Source organism: Henckelia pumila, chromosome 1 (genome assembly GCF_033568475.1).
Source record: "Henckelia pumila isolate YLH828 chromosome 1, ASM3356847v2, whole genome shotgun sequence".
Taxonomy (NCBI): domain Eukaryota; kingdom Viridiplantae; phylum Streptophyta; class Magnoliopsida; order Lamiales; family Gesneriaceae; genus Henckelia; species Henckelia pumila.
Genome location: NC_133120.1, coordinates 109,594,150 through 109,611,558, shown reverse-complemented (window position 1 = coordinate 109,611,558; position 17,409 = coordinate 109,594,150). Strand labels below are relative to the sequence as shown.

At 37.4% G+C, this 17,409-nt stretch overlaps 1 long non-coding RNA gene across 6 annotated transcripts; it reads left to right on the top strand.

Annotated features, from left to right (window-relative positions):
- Positions 1-14,336: 14,336 nt before the first annotated feature.
- LOC140875348 (uncharacterized) lies at positions 14,337-16,904 on the top strand. 6 transcript variants are annotated; one of them, XR_012148416.1, is made up of 4 exons: positions 14,337-14,375; positions 14,463-14,541; positions 14,663-14,746; positions 15,208-16,904. It is a non-coding gene; the product is annotated as an uncharacterized lncRNA (long non-coding RNA). The 6 variants fall into 6 exon arrangements; XR_012148417.1 differs by lacking the exon at positions 14,337-14,375 and having other exon boundaries at positions 14,398-14,541; positions 15,208-15,367; positions 15,463-16,904; XR_012148413.1 differs by lacking the exon at positions 14,337-14,375 and having other exon boundaries at positions 14,398-14,541; positions 15,208-15,560; positions 15,711-16,904.
- Positions 16,905-17,409: the final 505 nt, after the last annotated feature.

The following is a 17,409-nucleotide window of genomic DNA, read 5'->3' as shown; positions in this document are numbered from 1 at the left end:
ATGATTATAAGTTCTAAATAACTTATATAATTTATGTTTAATTGATTAATTTTAAAAATTTATATTATTTATAATGATTTATTTATTTTAAATTAGTTTTTAAATATGTATATCATTTATAATTGTTTATGTATGATTTTTTTCAATTTATTTTTATTTTTTAAAACTTTTTTGAATTTTTTTTATTTTTTGGCGGGTGGCCCGCCCAACCCATAACCCATGACGGGTTGGGATGGGCTGGGATATTCCCAACCCGCCATCAATTCGGGCCAGCCCGCCCTGCCCCGCCTGTTGGCGGGCCAAGGTGGGGCGGGGCGGGGCGGCCCAAATTGACATGTCTAAGGATTATCTGTAGGTTTTGCCTTTAAGCTTATTTATTCGATTGGGTTGTATAATCGAATTTTTTTAACCGGTTTGTTACACCTTAAACGCATACAAATCTCGTGTTATGAGATTAATGTTTTTAATGCATTAAAAAGTCTCATAATATTATGTTTTGATGATTACAAAACTCGGTTAATTGTTACTAACCATATAAAATGAGATTTTGCATATTAGATTTATTGACAAATAAATTATTAGAAGTTATTTTGAAGCTATACATGTATTTATAAAGTCTTGTATTGCACATTGAATGGATGGAACATTGTTAAGAGATATGAAAAAAAAGACAAGAAGAAGCCAAAGTATGGAGCAGCAACTTCCGAAAATTACTGGGAATTTTTTAGGCATTGAAATCTGATCTGCAGTGATCATAATCCTGAGGAAGAAGTTTTACATGTGCTGTCCAAATTTGAGAGCAATCCAACGGCTAGATATGGAGTTATGATTTTTCCACAAAAGTTGTGCAGTACCTATTTCTGCAGAACTTGAAGTGAAGGATGAAGAATCAACTTCTGAAAATTCTTGGACGTGATTGAGACATCCAAATCAGATCTCCACCAATCCAAATCAATACCAGGATGTTTTCCAACTTACATAAAAATTTCATATTAATCCGACGGCTAGATATGGAGTTATGATTTTTCCACAAAGGTTGCACAATACCTATTTCTGCAGAACATGAAGCAAATGATGAAGATTCAACTTCAGAAATTAACTGGGATTGTTTGAGACATCCAAATCAAATCTCCATCAATCAGATTCCAATTTAGGATGTTTTACAACCTCTGTCAAAATTTCAGATCAATCCAACGGATGGATATGGAGATATGAATTTTTCATATTTGTTGCATAGAACAAGTTTGAAAACTTGATGAAGTGACTTCCGAAAATTACTGGAAATGTTGGACTGTTAAAATCAAATCTCCACCGTTACGAATGAAGATCCTGATGTTTTAAAGCTTCAGTTTACATTTCAGATCAATCCAACGGTTAGATGGGAAGATATGATTTTTCCAAAACATCCGCTCAATGCTGGGAAAAAGTAGGCAGCGGCGCCGAACACTTTTTGTCACTCCTTGACTTCTTAACACACGCTCCAAGCACTCAAATCAGATTCAAATCTTTGCCAACTATAATAAGAGGCCATCCAAGTTCATTTGAAGATATCCCAACTAATCTCTTCTCTCCTTTGCAAGCAATTTCTCACTATCAAAGTGTTTGTGTGATATATTTGAGAGTGTTTGTAAAAATAGTTTGTGAGTTGGTTGTGCTATTGTTGTAAACACTTGAGTGTGAAGTCAAGTGTGTTGTGCTATCATTGTAAGAACTTGAGTGTGAAGTCAAGTGTTGTGTTGAGGCTATCCTTGGAGCCTTTAAAGCCAAGAGTGTTGAGTTGTATCGGCTCGGTGATCGTATCAAGTTGTAAGGCTATCCTTGGAGCCATCAAGTCCAAGACGTTCGAAGTGCTAGTGGATCCTTGGTTAATCGACTTAACCAAGAAGGGGATACGTAGACGATTTATCGTCGAACTTCCATAAACATCTCTTATCCCTCTTACTGTTTTATTTACATTACACATTTATTTACCGCACTTATTATTTGATTGCTTTAAGTCTTTCGCTTGCGTACTTGCATAATCGTTTTAAATTGCTAAAGTTGTCAATAGAACCTAAATCCCCCCATTAGGTTCTAACAAGTGGTATCAAAGCCACATTTTTCAAAATATTTTCAAAAAGGCTCTATGGCAAATCTAGCGAGCGACTATGCTTAAGGGCAATCAACAAATCGTCCTCCTCTTTTCAATGGCATAAACTACGGATATTGGAAAAATCGAATGTCCCTATATATCCAATCCGTAGACTATGACCTTTGGAAGGTTACTGTGAAAGGTCCCTACATACCTACGAAAGAGGTTGAGAGTGTCAAAATTCCTAAGGGAATGAACGACTTTTTTAAGGAGGATATGAAACTTATATCTCAAAATGCTAAAGCCATGAATATTCTTCATTGTTCCTTAGATATTAACGAGTACAACCGGATCTCAATGTGCTCATCCGCTAAAGAGATATGGGACAAGTTGGAGATATGCCATGAGGGAACCAACCAAGTCAAAGAAACCAAGATTGACCTCCTACAGCTCAAATATGAGACCTTCGAGATGGAATCCAATGAAGACGTAGATACAATGTTCCGAAGGATTTCTCAAATCATCAATGAGCTAGCCCAACTTGGGGAACAATATCAAACCAAGCAAGTGTGGAGGAGAGCTCTACGCGCCTTACCAAAGGAGTGGGATGCCAAAATGACGGCCATCATTGAGTCCAACAAAGGCGACACCGCATCATACGATCTTGATAAACTCCATGGGACCCTAAAAACCCATGAGTTGGAAGTGTCTACAAGGAAAGAGTCCAAGAGGGAGGATGAAAAGACCAAGGCAAGGGGGATTGCCTTATCTACCCAAGTCAAAGAAGAAGATGATGATGATATGACGCTCTTCGCAAGAAAATTCAAACGATTCATGCGAGGAAACAAATTCCAAAAGAAGCCAAATAAGGAAGTTACTTGCTACAACTGTCAACAACAAGGCCACTATGCAAATGAGTACCCTCTCAAGAAGAAGGTTGAAGAAAGCACTCATAGCCACTTGAAGTGGCGATGATGTTGCTATGAGAGACTGAACTCTTAGAAATCTATTTTGTATTTCTCTTTTCTAACACTGTGGACCCAAAAGAACTAAAGGGTACCAAAATCAATTCTTGCAGGGAAATAGGAAAAATGTTCTTCCTAGCATATGATATCTAGACAGTGGATGTTCTAGACATATGACGGGGAACAAGGAGCTACTCCAATCAGTCAAACCAAAGGAGAAAGGAACAGTCACTTTGGAGACAACAACAAAGGAGTTATTGAAGGAATCGGCTCAATAGGTATTTCTGAATCTTGCTTGATTGATGATGTACTCCTTGTGAAAGGACTTAAGCATAATCTACTAAGCATAAGTCAATTGTGCGATAGAGGTTATGAAGTCAAATTCACTCCCCAACACTGCACTATATCACTCATGACTGACAAATCCATAAATTTCAAAGGTTATAGAAGTGAAAATGTATACAAGGTTTCTTTAAATAATTTATCTTTGACAAATATCAAAAGCCTTGTATCCTTGAATGTTGATGATAACATTCTTTGGCATAGAAAACTAGGTCATGTTGGTCCTAGTACCATTGAAAAACTTTTTAAACTTGATTTAGTTGTTGGTATGCCAAAACTCAATTTAAAATTAGATTCTGTTTGTGATGCGTGTCAACTTGGCAAACACACAAGGGAATCTTTTAAAAGCAAAAATTTTATATCAACTTCTATGCCCCTTGAACTTCTTCACCTAGATCTATGTGGTCCCTTGAGGAACGCTAGCCTAGGAGGGAAGCTTTATGCATTTGTCATTGTGGATGATTTTTCACGTTTCACGTGGACATTGTTTTTAGCCCACAAAAATGATGCCTTTGATTATTTTAAAACTTTTGTCAAACGTGTTGAGAATGAGAAAAATATTTCAATAAAACAGATCCGTAGTGACCACGGAACTGAATTTAAAAATGAGAGTTTTACAAATTTTTGTGAAGATAAAGGCATCGGTCACAATTTTTCTTGTCCTAGGACTCCTCAACAAAACAGGGTCGTTGAGAGGGAAAATAGGACACTTGTGGAGATTGCGAGGACCATGATATGTGAGCATTCTCTACCAAAATATTTTTGGGCTGAAGCAATGAACACTGCATGTTACATCATTAATCGTGTATCAATAAAACTCCATATGAATTATGGAGAGGGAGAAAGCCTAACATTTCATACTTTCGAGCTTTCGGATCCAAATTCTACATCCATAATAATGGTAAGGACAACCTTGGCAAATTTGATGCCAAATCCGACAAAGGTATCTTTCTCGGATATTCTACCACAAGTAAGGCTTTTAGAGTTTTTAATAAACGTACTTTAGTTGTTGAAGAATCTATGCATGTGATTTTTGATTAATCTATGTCTATTATTGTTCGCACTAACATTGATGATGTAGAATTACTCAAGGAAGATATGTCATCCTCAAGTCTAAATAATTTAGATGTTTCTGTTGAGGAAACACCACTTTCGAAGGATTGGACACTTCACAAATATCATCCTATTGATCTTATCATTGGAAGTCCTTCGAAGGGAGTAACTACTCGATCCTCTCTTAATAATATTTGCAATCATCTTGCCTTTGTTTCGCATGTTGAACCTAAATGCATTGATGATTCTTTATTAGATGATGCATGGATTATTGCTATGCAAGATGAATTAAATGAATTCAAGCGTAATGATGTTTGGAATCTTGTTCCTAGGCCGCATGATAGATCTATCATTGGAACTAAATGGGTATTTAGGAATAAACTTGACGAGCATGGTACGATAACTAGAAATAAAGCTAGGCTTGTAGCAAAAGGATATTGTCAAGAAGAAGGCATAGATTATGATGAGACATATGCTCCTGTTGCCCGACTAGAATCTATTCGCATGCTACTTTCTTTTGTCTGCTCTAGAAATTTCAAGTTATTTCAAATGGATGTTAAGAGTGCCTTTCTTAATGGTGAATTGAAAGAAGAAGTTTATATTGAACAACCTGATGGCTTTGTTGATACTGCGTTTCCTGATCATGTGTTTAGACTAAACAAAGCTTTGTATGGTTTGAAACAAGCTCCTCGAGCTTGGTATGATAAAATGTCTACTTTATTGCTTTCAAATGGTTTTTCAAGAGGAAAGATCGACATTACTTTATTCACCAAGAATGTCAAAGATGATTTATTGACTGTGCAAATTTATGTTGATGACATAATTTTTGGTTCTACTAACGAAACTCTTTGTCAAGAATTCTTTAAGTTGATGCAGGATCACTTCGAGATGAGCATGATGGGGAAACTTAATTATTTCCTCGGATTGCAAATCAAGCAGTGCAAGGATGGGTTCTTTGTGAACCAAAGCAAATACATCAAGGAGATTCTAAAGAAGTTTGGGATGGAGAACACAAAATCATCATCTACACCGATGAGTACAGCAATCAGACTCGACAAGGATGAAAATGGTAAATCTATAGATCAATCTTCCTTTCGTAGTATGATTGGATCCTTATTATATGCTGCTGCTAGTAAACCGGACATTATCTTTAGTGTTTGTTTGTGTGCACGATTTCAATCATGTCCAAAGAAATCACATTTGTTTGCCTTAAAAAGCATTTTGAAATATCTTTCAAATACTCCAAATCTTGGCTTGTGGTATTCGAAAAATTCTTTCTTTGATTTAAAAGCTTACTGTGATGCCGACTTTGGTGGATATAAGGTGGACCGGAAAAGCACTAGTGGAACTTGCTTCTTTTTAAGAAACTGTTTAGTTTCTTGGTTTTCGAAAAAGCAAAACTGTGTTGCGTTATCAACGACCGAAGCCGAATATATGGCTGCTGGTAGTTGTTGTGCGCAAATTCTTTGGATGAAGCATCAATTGCTCGACTATGGCGTCTCTTTTTCAAAAATCCTTATTTTCTGTGATAACACTAGCGTCATATGTCTAACAAAGAATCCGATTCAACATTCGCGCACCAAACATATTGACATTCGTCATCATTTTATTTGTGATCACATCGAACGAAATGAAGTTGAACTTCAATATGTTGACACGACAAATCAAATTGCCGATACCTTTACAAAACCAGTAGATGAAAATACTTTTATTCGTTTGCGTGGTGAACTTGGCATGATTGAGTTGTAATCACTTTTGAACATAAATAAATTAAATGTTATATTAAGGGGGAGCTTAATATTAAATTCGAGCAATTTAATGTTGGATAATACAAATTAATTGTATTTATTCAAAGTTATAAAGCTCACATTTTATGTGAAATTTATGTGTTACATTTTAGAAATCATATTTCAATTCTCATGTTTTGCATTTATTTTCCAGTCTTTTTGATTATCACAAAAAGAGGGAGAATTAGTTTGTTTAAATACTTTAACTAAGGGGGAAAGTTAGTATGATTAAATGCATGGAGAATAAAATTGGTTATTTGATAAAAAAAAATTGTTTTTAACTAACTGTTTAATTGAGGGGGAGTTTTTGCATAGTTTTATTTATGCAATTTTATTGTGCAAATTTAAATTGTTTATTTATTTCTTCTATTTAATCAAGTTTTGTGATCATCAAAAAGGGAGAGATTGTTACGCCTTAAACGCATACAAATCTCGTGTTATGAGATTAATGTTTTTAATGCATTAACAAGTCTCATAATATTATATTTTGATGATTACAAAACTTGGTTAATTATTACTAACCATATAAAGTGAGATTTTGCAGATTAGATTTATTTACAAATAAATTATTGGAAGTTATTTTGAATCTATACATGTATTTATAAAGTCTTGTATTGCACATTGAATGGATGAAACATTGTTAAGAGATATGAATAAAAAGACAAGAAGAAGCCAAAGTATGGAGCAGCAACTTCCGAATATTACTGGGAATTTTCTAGGCATTGAAATCCAATCTTCACCGATCATAATCGTGAATAAAAAGTTTTACATGTGCTGTCAAAATTTGAGAGCAATCCAACGGCTAGATATTGAGTTATTATTTTTCCACAAAAGTTGTGCAGTACCTATTTCTGCAGAACTTGAAGTGAAGGATGAAGAATCAACTTCTGAAAATTCTTGGACGTGCTTGAGACATCCAAATCAGATATCCACCAATCCAAATCAATATCAGGATGTTTTCCAACTTACATAAAAATTTCATATCAATCCAACGGCTAGATATGGAGTTATGATTTTTCCACAAAGATTGCACAATACCTATTTCTGCATAACATGAAGCAAATGATGAAGATTAAACTTCAGAAATTAACTGGGATTGTTTGAGACATCCAAATCAAATCTCCATCGATCAGATTCCAATTAAGGACGTTTTACAACCTCTGTCCCAATTTTAGATCAATCCAACGGATGGATATGGAGATATGAATTTTTCATATTTGTTGCATAGAACAAGTTTGAAAACTTGATGAAGTGATTTCCGAAAATTACTGGAAATGTTTGACTCATTAAAATCAAATCTTCACCGTTCAGAATGAAGATCCCGATGTTTTAAAGCTTCAGTTTAAATTTCAGATCAATCCAACGGTTAGATTGGAAGATATGATTTTTTCACAAAATCCGCTCAGTGTTGGGAAAAAGTAGGCAGCGATGCCAAACACTTTTTGTCACTCCTTGACTTCTTAACACACACTCCAAGCACTCAAATTAGATTCAAATCTTTGCCAACTATAAATAGAGGCCATCCAAGTTCATTTGGAGATATCCCAACTCATCTCTTCTCTCCTTTGCAAGCAATTTCTCACTATCAAAGTGTTTGTGTGATATATTTGAAAGTGTTTGTAAAAATAGTTTGTGAGTTGGTTGTGCTATTGTTGTAAACACTTGAGTGTGAAGTCAAGTGTGTTGTGCTATCATTGTAAGCACTTGAGTGTGAAGCCAAGTGTTGTGTTGAGGCTATCCTTGGAGCCTTTAAGGCCAAGAGTATTGAGTTGTATCGGCTCGATGATCGTGTCAAGTTGTAAGACTATCCTTGAAGCCATCAAGTCCAAGACGTTCGAAGTGCTAGTGGATCCTTGGTTAATCGACTTAACCAAGAAAGGGAGACGTAGACGATTTATCGTCGAACTTCCATAAACATCTCTTATCCCTTTTACTGCTTTATTTACATTACACATTTATTTACCGCACTTATTATTTGATTGCTTTAAGTTTTCCGCTTGCGTACATGCATAATCGTTTTAAATTGCTAAAGTTGTCAATAGAACCTAAATCCCCCCCCCCCCATTAGGTTCTAACACGGTTGTATTCTGTCGATCTGCTTTTATTTAAGTCTTTCGCATCGATTTATATTAATGCATGCTTAATTATGATCTTAACTCTGATTAGATAGTGGATCTGGGTTGGGTCGCTACATTTAATTGTATCAGAGCGGCATGCAAAGAGACTTGGGATATAGTACTAAAACTTTGAAATATCCTTGTAGGATTGGTGAGACCTAAACTAAAGGATTATCTGATTCTTCATTGCCAAGGTCTGCGGCAGTATTTTTTACTATAAGGAAAGTATCAGTAATGAGAACACCATTAGTAGCATAAATAGGCTGACTGCGGTGGACAATTCATCATTTGATGCATTGGAATGCTGATCTAAGAACATATGGATTCCAGCAGGAGAAGCCTGGAAGAGATGAAAGAGATTATCGCGTCAGATACCTCTGAGGACTTTTTGGAATGGATGGTGTGTAATAACCCATGTGGCTCCAGTCCGAAGAGATTCTCCATTCGTAGTTGGAGAGATTGTTAGATAGACCTTCACCAAGGAATGCCTCGAGTGTCTAAAGCATGACAGGTTTCGAGCGTAAGGTCTTTAACCTCATGCAGAACATAGTTTTGCCGGTATTCTTGTATCGATTCTTTTGGTACACGTACGGGAAACTTCATGTTCAAAAGCATGTTATGGATACAAGAAGAACGTTATGGGAGATCGTGAGTAGAAGAGGTCGACTGACATGCACTGATGCAGAGCATAGCTGGTTAGCTAGCACGTGTCATTTCTCCAGAGTTCTTTGCGGGAGGACATGTAGAGAGACTTGGACGAGAGTATGCTTTCATTGATGCGTGTGTCGATTAGAAGCTTCATGCTCAAGAACCGAAGACGAGTGCGATGATTTTAAATACTGTATTGTTGTAGTTGTAAACAGTATTTCAGTTGTAATGAATCATCAAACTCAGATTGTATCATTCAAGTTATTGATTGTACATTTTGTTGTATTCGGAATACTGTAATTGTATTACATGGGATTGTAATCAAGAAATTGCACATAACTTGAAGCAATGATACATGTTTTATTTATCTAGAAATTTGTGGATGATTGCATGTTTCTGCTAAGTTTTGGCTTGACGATTAGTTTATTAGTGTTCAACTGTGGTAACTCATGGGATTTGAGAGGGCCAACTTTGATTGTTTGACTTGCGGTTAGTCTAGGCGTTTTTCTAGGATTGACCTAGTTAGTCAGTGGACTAAGATAGTGCCAGCGATGAGTGGACTCATCTAGAGGCATTAGGGATATCGTTCGGGTTAGAAAATTGGGCTTGTTTTAGGTTGTTTCCTTAGAAAAGTAGTCGGACCGTCGTAGGTTGCGATTTCGTGATGATGGTTTTCATCAGGAACCAGGTCGAGTATATACCGAGAGTTTTGGACTATGACCATGAATAGACGTGATGAGGCGCGACCCTATGCCAGCATTACCTGGAAGCCTTTGTGCTTCAGAAGATGGCGGTGGGAAGGCTACTCAGTCTAGGGATTTGGCAGCGGTCACAACGAGGTATGACCTTGGATTAGATATCAGGCTTGATATCAATGATTTAGTATCGTCTAGTATGCCAGAGTTATAGCTGGAGTATTCTGCTGTGAGAACCAGTCTTGGAAGGATTTTCTTGACGAGTGTGTACTCTGTGCAGATAGGTTTTAACCTTTGGATTACTGCTAGACGTGTGGATCTAGTAAGTTGACGGATTTTTACCAGCAATGACTAGGGGTTGTCATCAATGTTGTGATTCGAATTTTCTTGCGAAAGGAATCATCCAAGATATTGGATGGAATGTTGTTTCGAGACTTCGACTCGAATACAAGGACTATTCCATGATGATTGACTTCATCGGTGATAGATTATATCAGATGTTAAGGATTGTACAGAACTATTTGGGATGTGAGGGAAACATGGCCTATACCCGTGAAGCCTTGGTTGTTGTCCAGGTGGGTTATCGTGGTAAGCTACCTTAGTCTTGAATTATTGCACAATCTTAGCGAATGATATAGTTAGGATCATGTTCGGAGATTGTGGGAATCATTTGGGATTCGTTGGTTATGCTTTTTGGACTTGACGTAATAATGATGTTCATTTTGAATGAAAAAGGAAAGGATAGTGAGTCCAGTGGTTGCGCTAAGTAATGTTTGATATTTTCAGAGGGTTGAGCGTAGGATTTTCCAGGGGATGGAAATGGTCTAGGTTGATAAATCTTGAGCAAATCTTGGGCTTAGTTCGTCTTGATGTTCGCATTGGGTGAACAAGACAACGATTGGTAGTGCTAAGGTGGCGCAGGATTTGTGCTAATGACTACTAGTGACTATTGACTAACTCTGACAGAGTTAGGTTGATTAAGTCCAATGTACGAGACAGCTGACAGTAGTAAGGCACGAGATTGTGTTGATAGACTACTAATAGCTATGGTTCGGTTGTCAAGTATAAGTTTGTTGAAACCATAGAAAATTTGGATATTCCAGTGTTTGGAATAGTAGACTTGTGGCAGCCGAGTCAAGAGTATTGATCGAGCCACATAGGTGTTGAAAATCATTGGTTATCTGATTTGATGAGTGTGAGTACCAATAAATCGACGAGGTCGATAAGTAAAGTCCAATCAGTGATTATTTGGATATAGCAATCGAGAAATACTTGGGATAGTATTTTGTCTCTTAGTGCTTAGGAGATGAGTACTTGGTACAGTCTCGGAGCAGGGTATGCTTTGGAAACTCTAGGTTTTCCAGAGACGAAGATACCGAAAGATTTCAACTAACCTGTATGGTCAAGTTAGATGTTAACTTGACAGGAGAAACAAGCGAAGGAATTGGTAACTCTTCGGATAATGCTTTTGTGATGATGTCTTAGTATACCATTAACTTTAAGATCCAACGAGAACTGAGTAGTCGTGCGGACATCAGTGGTCTGATCATGAGGGCGACATTATCTAGGTTCTATTTCTCGAAAATCCAGCAGGGTGTGTCACTAATTTTCAGCATGTGGTGCGTGAGATCATTGAAATGGCAGTCGTTAATCGACTTAGTGGCCAAAGATTGTTGTGGAAATTGAAGACTTCGCAAGGTAGCGATGAAGCAACTTTGTTCTTTCCAATCGACAAGCCACATCCGTGCAGACTGTTTGTGAAGGATATTGCATTTCAGCAATGACGACAGTCAGAGATGTTGTGTGACAAGTTACTTGAGCGTAAGAGTTTTCCCAGAGCGACCAGGGAATCGATGAATTAGTCCTTTCATTGCTGAGGCTGCTGCGTTCAGCAAGGGATCGATCTGACTATTGAGAATCCATTGGGATTTAGTTTCCAAGAGCAGTATGTTCAACTTTGGGAGGTTGGTATGATCTATGATGGTATTAACAAAAACTCCACGATGAGTAATACTAGAGTGCAATGACTGTCGAGTTTCGAGACTTAATAGGAAGCGTTTCCATATGTCTGTGCACTGTGGAATGTCCCAGTCGAGCATATTGGTGGGAGCTTGCCTTAGTCTTGATGAGCGTACAGTGATTGCGAGTATGTATAACTATCAAGAGGATGTCCATCGATTGGAAATTCATGAGATGAATAACCTATGGGTGAGATGATGTAGATCATCAGAGAAGTGAAGATTTCCATTTGATTACGCATGGATTCGCATGCCAGTGGCTAGGAGATGACTTAGCATCATTATTGACGAGAGATGATAGTTTTCATCAGGACACTATGTTGAGTTATACTAAGAAACATGAACTGTGATTGGTACTAGACTGGATAGTCTGAGTTTCCGGTATTGCTTGGGAAGTGCGTTGCTTCGATAGAGCATGGGAAGGATGATCAGTCTATGGAATCATGTTAAGAAGTTATGTTGTAGTATGACCCTATGTCAACTGAATTCTCTTGAAGGGAAATCCGGGCTTTATTGTGTCAGCACAGTGTTGGGATCAGTGTTTTCCCTGATTAGAGGTGTTGAGCACCGAGAATTTTCGGAAACCATTAGATGATTAGATTCGATTAGTGATTTGACGAAAGTCGTAAGACAGTCAGGTTATGATTTGGTCTTCGTCAGTCTAAGACTTTTCCTTGAGACGATGATCTCGATCAAGCGGGTGTTTGCATCCTTCATGATCAGTGAGATCGTGGTTTCGACAGAGGACGTATCAGTGCCGTGATACATTAGTGCCAAGAAAGTTTGACTGTCGACAAGTAGAGCAGTAATCTTCAGTTGGGAGAATGTTAATGTGGTTTAGCATTTATGGAGCATGCAGATAATTCGACAGGAGTCTAAGTATGTCGGAAGTTATTTTGACTAGACACTCGGGCAAGTATCTTTAGTATGTTCTCGAGGTTTTACCCTAGATTTCGAGGACAAAATCTTTTAAGGAGGGGGGGGGGGGGGAGAATGTAGTGACCCGTATCCAGAATTAGCGATTAATGAGTATATTAATCGTGTAATCATATTTGGATTAAGTAAAACATGATTTAGAAAATTCCTAATGGGTTAACGGAGTCCAAAAATGGATTCAGGACACTCAAAATAGCCGGGAAGGTTCCAAGGGTTCAGGTGGTTCGAAAGCTCCGAACCAAGTCAGGAGGCTCCGAACTTCGCCTATAAATAGGGGACCGAGATTTCATTTTCAAGTGCACCTTTCCTCTCTTCTCTCTCGATTTCTTAGCCTTCTAACTCAAATCTAGGGAGTTTTAGGCATCCAATGGGGAATCCGGAAGTGGCATAGCGATCCAGACGTCGTAGCGGAGCAGTGGCCTAGTTTTGAGGCAATTGTCATCAGTGGGCTGACGACGGACGCAGGTATAGCTATGGTCTCCTTAAATTATTTAGGAGTATGCAATAGCTTAGTAAAGGCTTTTAGAGCTTAATGAATGATGCATGTGTATTTGCATTGTAGAGTTTTTGATAGGCTTGGAACCTAGAGTGGGACTGCTAGGACTGCCTGTAGAAAGGTACGTAAGTACTGACTGAGATAGCCAGCGGATTTTACATGCTTATATGTTGCATTTGTGTGTCATATTATTATGCAGCATATGCATATCATATTGTTCCTGTCCATCTTGTGAGATGAGCCATGTAGGGCCGCTCAGCCCTGTTTAGACGGTTGATGTCTAGTGCCCAGTGCTGACAGGTTATGGGTTACTAACATCTGGAGACACGGTCCACGTCCAGTAGGAATGAGCAGTGTACGCAGGGTTGCTCCTCGGGTTGTACCACTCATGTCCTAGGCGCCATTACTGAGCAGTTGTATACAGTTATCCCAGATATGGATACCCTATCATTGCATGCATCATATTTGTATGTCTTACCCAGTGCTTTCGTATTGAGCTTATAACTCACGTCCAGTCTTTTTTGTGTATCTGGACACCCCATTCGACGGGGCAGGTGTAGGTGCAGGATTGAGTACCAGGAGCTTGGAGTAGCCAGCGACCAGTGAAGACAGCAGGATTAGCTGTAGGTTTTGCCTTTAGGCTTATTTATTCGATTGAGTTGTATAATCGAATTTGTTTAACCGGTTGTATTCTGCCGATCTGCTTTTATTTAAGTCTTTCGCAGCGATTTATATTAATGCATGTTTAATTATGCTCTTAACTCTGATTAGATAGTGGATCCAGGTTAGGTCGCTACAATCGTAATCTTTTCTATTTTAATAATATATTTTAATCAAGACAAACACTTGTGTGAAATTGTCTCGTCTCCTCCCGTGAGACAAACCAACCAAATTGAAAACAATTACCCCATTAGTGACTCAACTGAATCTTAATTTTTTTAGTACAAATACATCGAATATCGAATTATATCAAATTATAACATTATACAATGAAATTGCCCGCACACAATCGACGGGATTTGAGCATGAATTCGAGACGTGCTTGTCTCAAACAAAGAAACTAACTAAATCAACCTATATAATTAAGCAACTAACTCGCAGTCAGCAGGAATCGAACCTAAAACCTCTAGTCTCAGGGCCTCATTCTTGACCATAAGGTTAAGACATCGTTGGCGACCGAATCTTAATTAAGATCCGATTTCATAGGCCTAAAAAAACACTCTCTCTCCCATCCGTCACCGGTCAAGGTAGAACGTTATAGCACTTTATTTTAGCAGATCTGTAAAATTGTTGTTGCAACTATTTTTGATTTCTGATCTGCAATAATCGCTCAGTGAAGCCCACCGCACCCGCCGACCGATGCTGGTCATAGATTACCGCCACCTATGACACCATTTATACTATTGGATTCTGGTATATAATCTTTACTTCTTTTCCCCAATGAAGCAACACCAATTCGATTTCGACAGTACATTTGAAATCTAACTCATTGCATCTATCTCTACCTTTGTTGGGTGTATTTTATGGAAATTAGAACGACAAAATTCTGAGAAGTATGAAGTTCACCAGCGTTTCTGTCATCTGCCTCAGATGGGAGGAAGATAGGATAAAGGTTGCGGTATGACTCCTCCAATTTTGTTCGTGAAAGCGTTTCTAAAAAGTATATTAAGCATTTTCCTTTGTATAATACTCATATTATTATTTACAAAGGTGTAAAAAAAAATTGCATGTTTGATCTGTTGGACAACATCTCTTGGTTTAGAGTCGATTTAATGCATTTTCTTTTGAATCCAATAAATTGAAGAAATTGGGTAAAGGAGGTCATTGCTTTGTTTGCATACTTATGCTCCATGTTTGGCTGATATTATACTAGGATTGATATGCTGCTGGTCTTAATTAATTATTTGAAACTTCTAATTGCATCTCTCTTGGTTAAATTGGATATTGGTAGTTATCTATTTCTCCATGCATTTTCAACATTAAACTCTTCCGAAATTTATTTAATTCCATGTTTTGTTATGACTAATGTCAGTCGCTTATATATCCTTGTTCTTTGTGATAAATGATAATATATTATAGGACGATGATTTCAGACCTGTTAGCAGAATGCCTCAGGATGGTGGCGGTGGTGATGGAGGAGGATATGGAGCTTATAATACTTACATTAGTGCTGCAATTAGATTATGCTGCACTTGGTGCTCCAACCTTGTGTGATCATCATTCTGATCCTTTTTTGGAAGTAAGTTGATTCCTGAAAGCAATCTTGATCATGTGTTGCTCAATTGTATAATTGTTGATTAAGGAGGGGAACCACCTTGTGGAATGGGCAAAAAGGTTTTTGTTTGGCAGGATTCCTTAGGAGGCAAGTGCCAAAAAATCTTTGGCAATATTTTGGCAGATTTGGTCGTATTTTAGATGTTTATGTTCTACTGGTAAGAATAAATGCAATAGCTCATATTTTAGCTGTCCTTGTTTAAATAATTGTGTGAATTGTCGGTCTACTCTGCATGGGACCACGAAGAGGACTTGTGATTGAGGATTTGGTTGTCACTTTTGCTGATGATGGTGCTGCAATCTTGCAGACGGTGTAGCTAGAAGATCTCATGGGGTGACTTTCCTGTACAAGAGTAGTGACGGAATTTTGAATTTGAGAAAGAACGACACGAAGGAGCATAAAGTTCAAGTGCTAGGCTTTTACCCCTTTCGCTATATGCAATGACTGGCATAAACGAATACTGGGAAAACATGAACGATTGCAGTGATCCAATATCCCCACCATGTACCAAATGTACTGTCCAAGTTGAATATTTTATATATTTTGCATTGATATTATGATTATCATTAGACCTTTGATTTTAAGATTCTGTTATTTAAGATATTATGATACAAGTTCTGCGATGTTTATAGGGATATATATACTTTGCGAAATACACTTTCGGTAGACTTTCCTTGTAAAAGTGTTAAGGCTTTACCTCTTGCTGCATGGAATTATATTTTTAACGATTTTGGAGGTTCTTGGTTCCAATCAGGTTTGATTCTCATGCATTTTATACAAATAAAGAAGCTGTTTCTTCTGGTTTATATTTATATAATATTCTTACGCTGGTGCTATCTGGAGCATTAGCAAGATGGAGTATATCGCTTGTGAAAATGGATAACTCAGAATCTTGCTTGAAATATTAATGGTTAAAGTTAACTTTTTTCATGCTATGTGTTCTGCTGCTATTCTGTCTAAAAATGGGCTTGCTTTCCCTGTTCCAGAATGGCCAAGGAAGAACAAGGCCCTAAAGACAGATGCAAATCTTTTTCTGGAGTAAAACGTTTTTTGGGACTTCGTTTTATGTGCTAGATGCCCTGGATAAGGCTGTAACTGGGACTTTTGTAGAGTTTGAGAATGTTGTTAGGGTGGAGGACTTGAGGAAGCTGATGCAGAATGGTGAGATTCATTCTGAGCTCATGTCAGCAATTAGGATGAAGTGTGGATTGACGTTAGCTTCAGAGGCGACAGATGGGGGAAGAGGCTAATGGATGGCGCTGCCAGTTTATATTATTCAGCGGCATGGAGTTAACTGAAGCTCTTATGCATGGTTGAATTTGTTATAGCAGAACGCAAATCGGAGCTGAAGCTCGAACTTTTCAGAACTAATTTGTACTCTAGTTTGTTTCGAATTACAGTTTGATAATATCGTTGAGTGATCTTAGCTTTGACAAATAAAAAAAACTCCAGCTCATGAGCTTGTTTAACAAGTGTACTTGTAGTCATATTATTATATTAAAATTCTACTTTAATTGAGATTAAAAAAATTTACGAAATAGTTTGAACTTGACTCTCGAGTTCAGCAATTCACATAGATTGACTGATATGGCTCGCCAAAATTTTTGCACCCGTAGGAGCGTTATAAATGCCAAAGTTGATAAACAATCAAAGTTGATAAACAATCAGTTGACAATGAGATCAACTTTTCTTGTTTAATCTTTTTATGATTCCATATATTTCAGTTCAAGTTTCTTGTAAAAATCACACTCTCTCAGAAAAAAATGATGCTGATAAATAGGGATGTAAACGAGCCGAGCCGAGCTTTTGAATGTTCAAGCTCGGTTCATTTATAAACGAGCCGAGCCCGAGCTTATTTAACGAATATATTAATGGCTCACGAGCTTATTCGAGCTTTTATCGAGCCTAAACGAGCTTAATATATTTAAACTATAAATTTAAATATTCATTAAATTAATTAAAAACTAAATTATATATTTTAAAAAAATATAATATTATTATTAAAA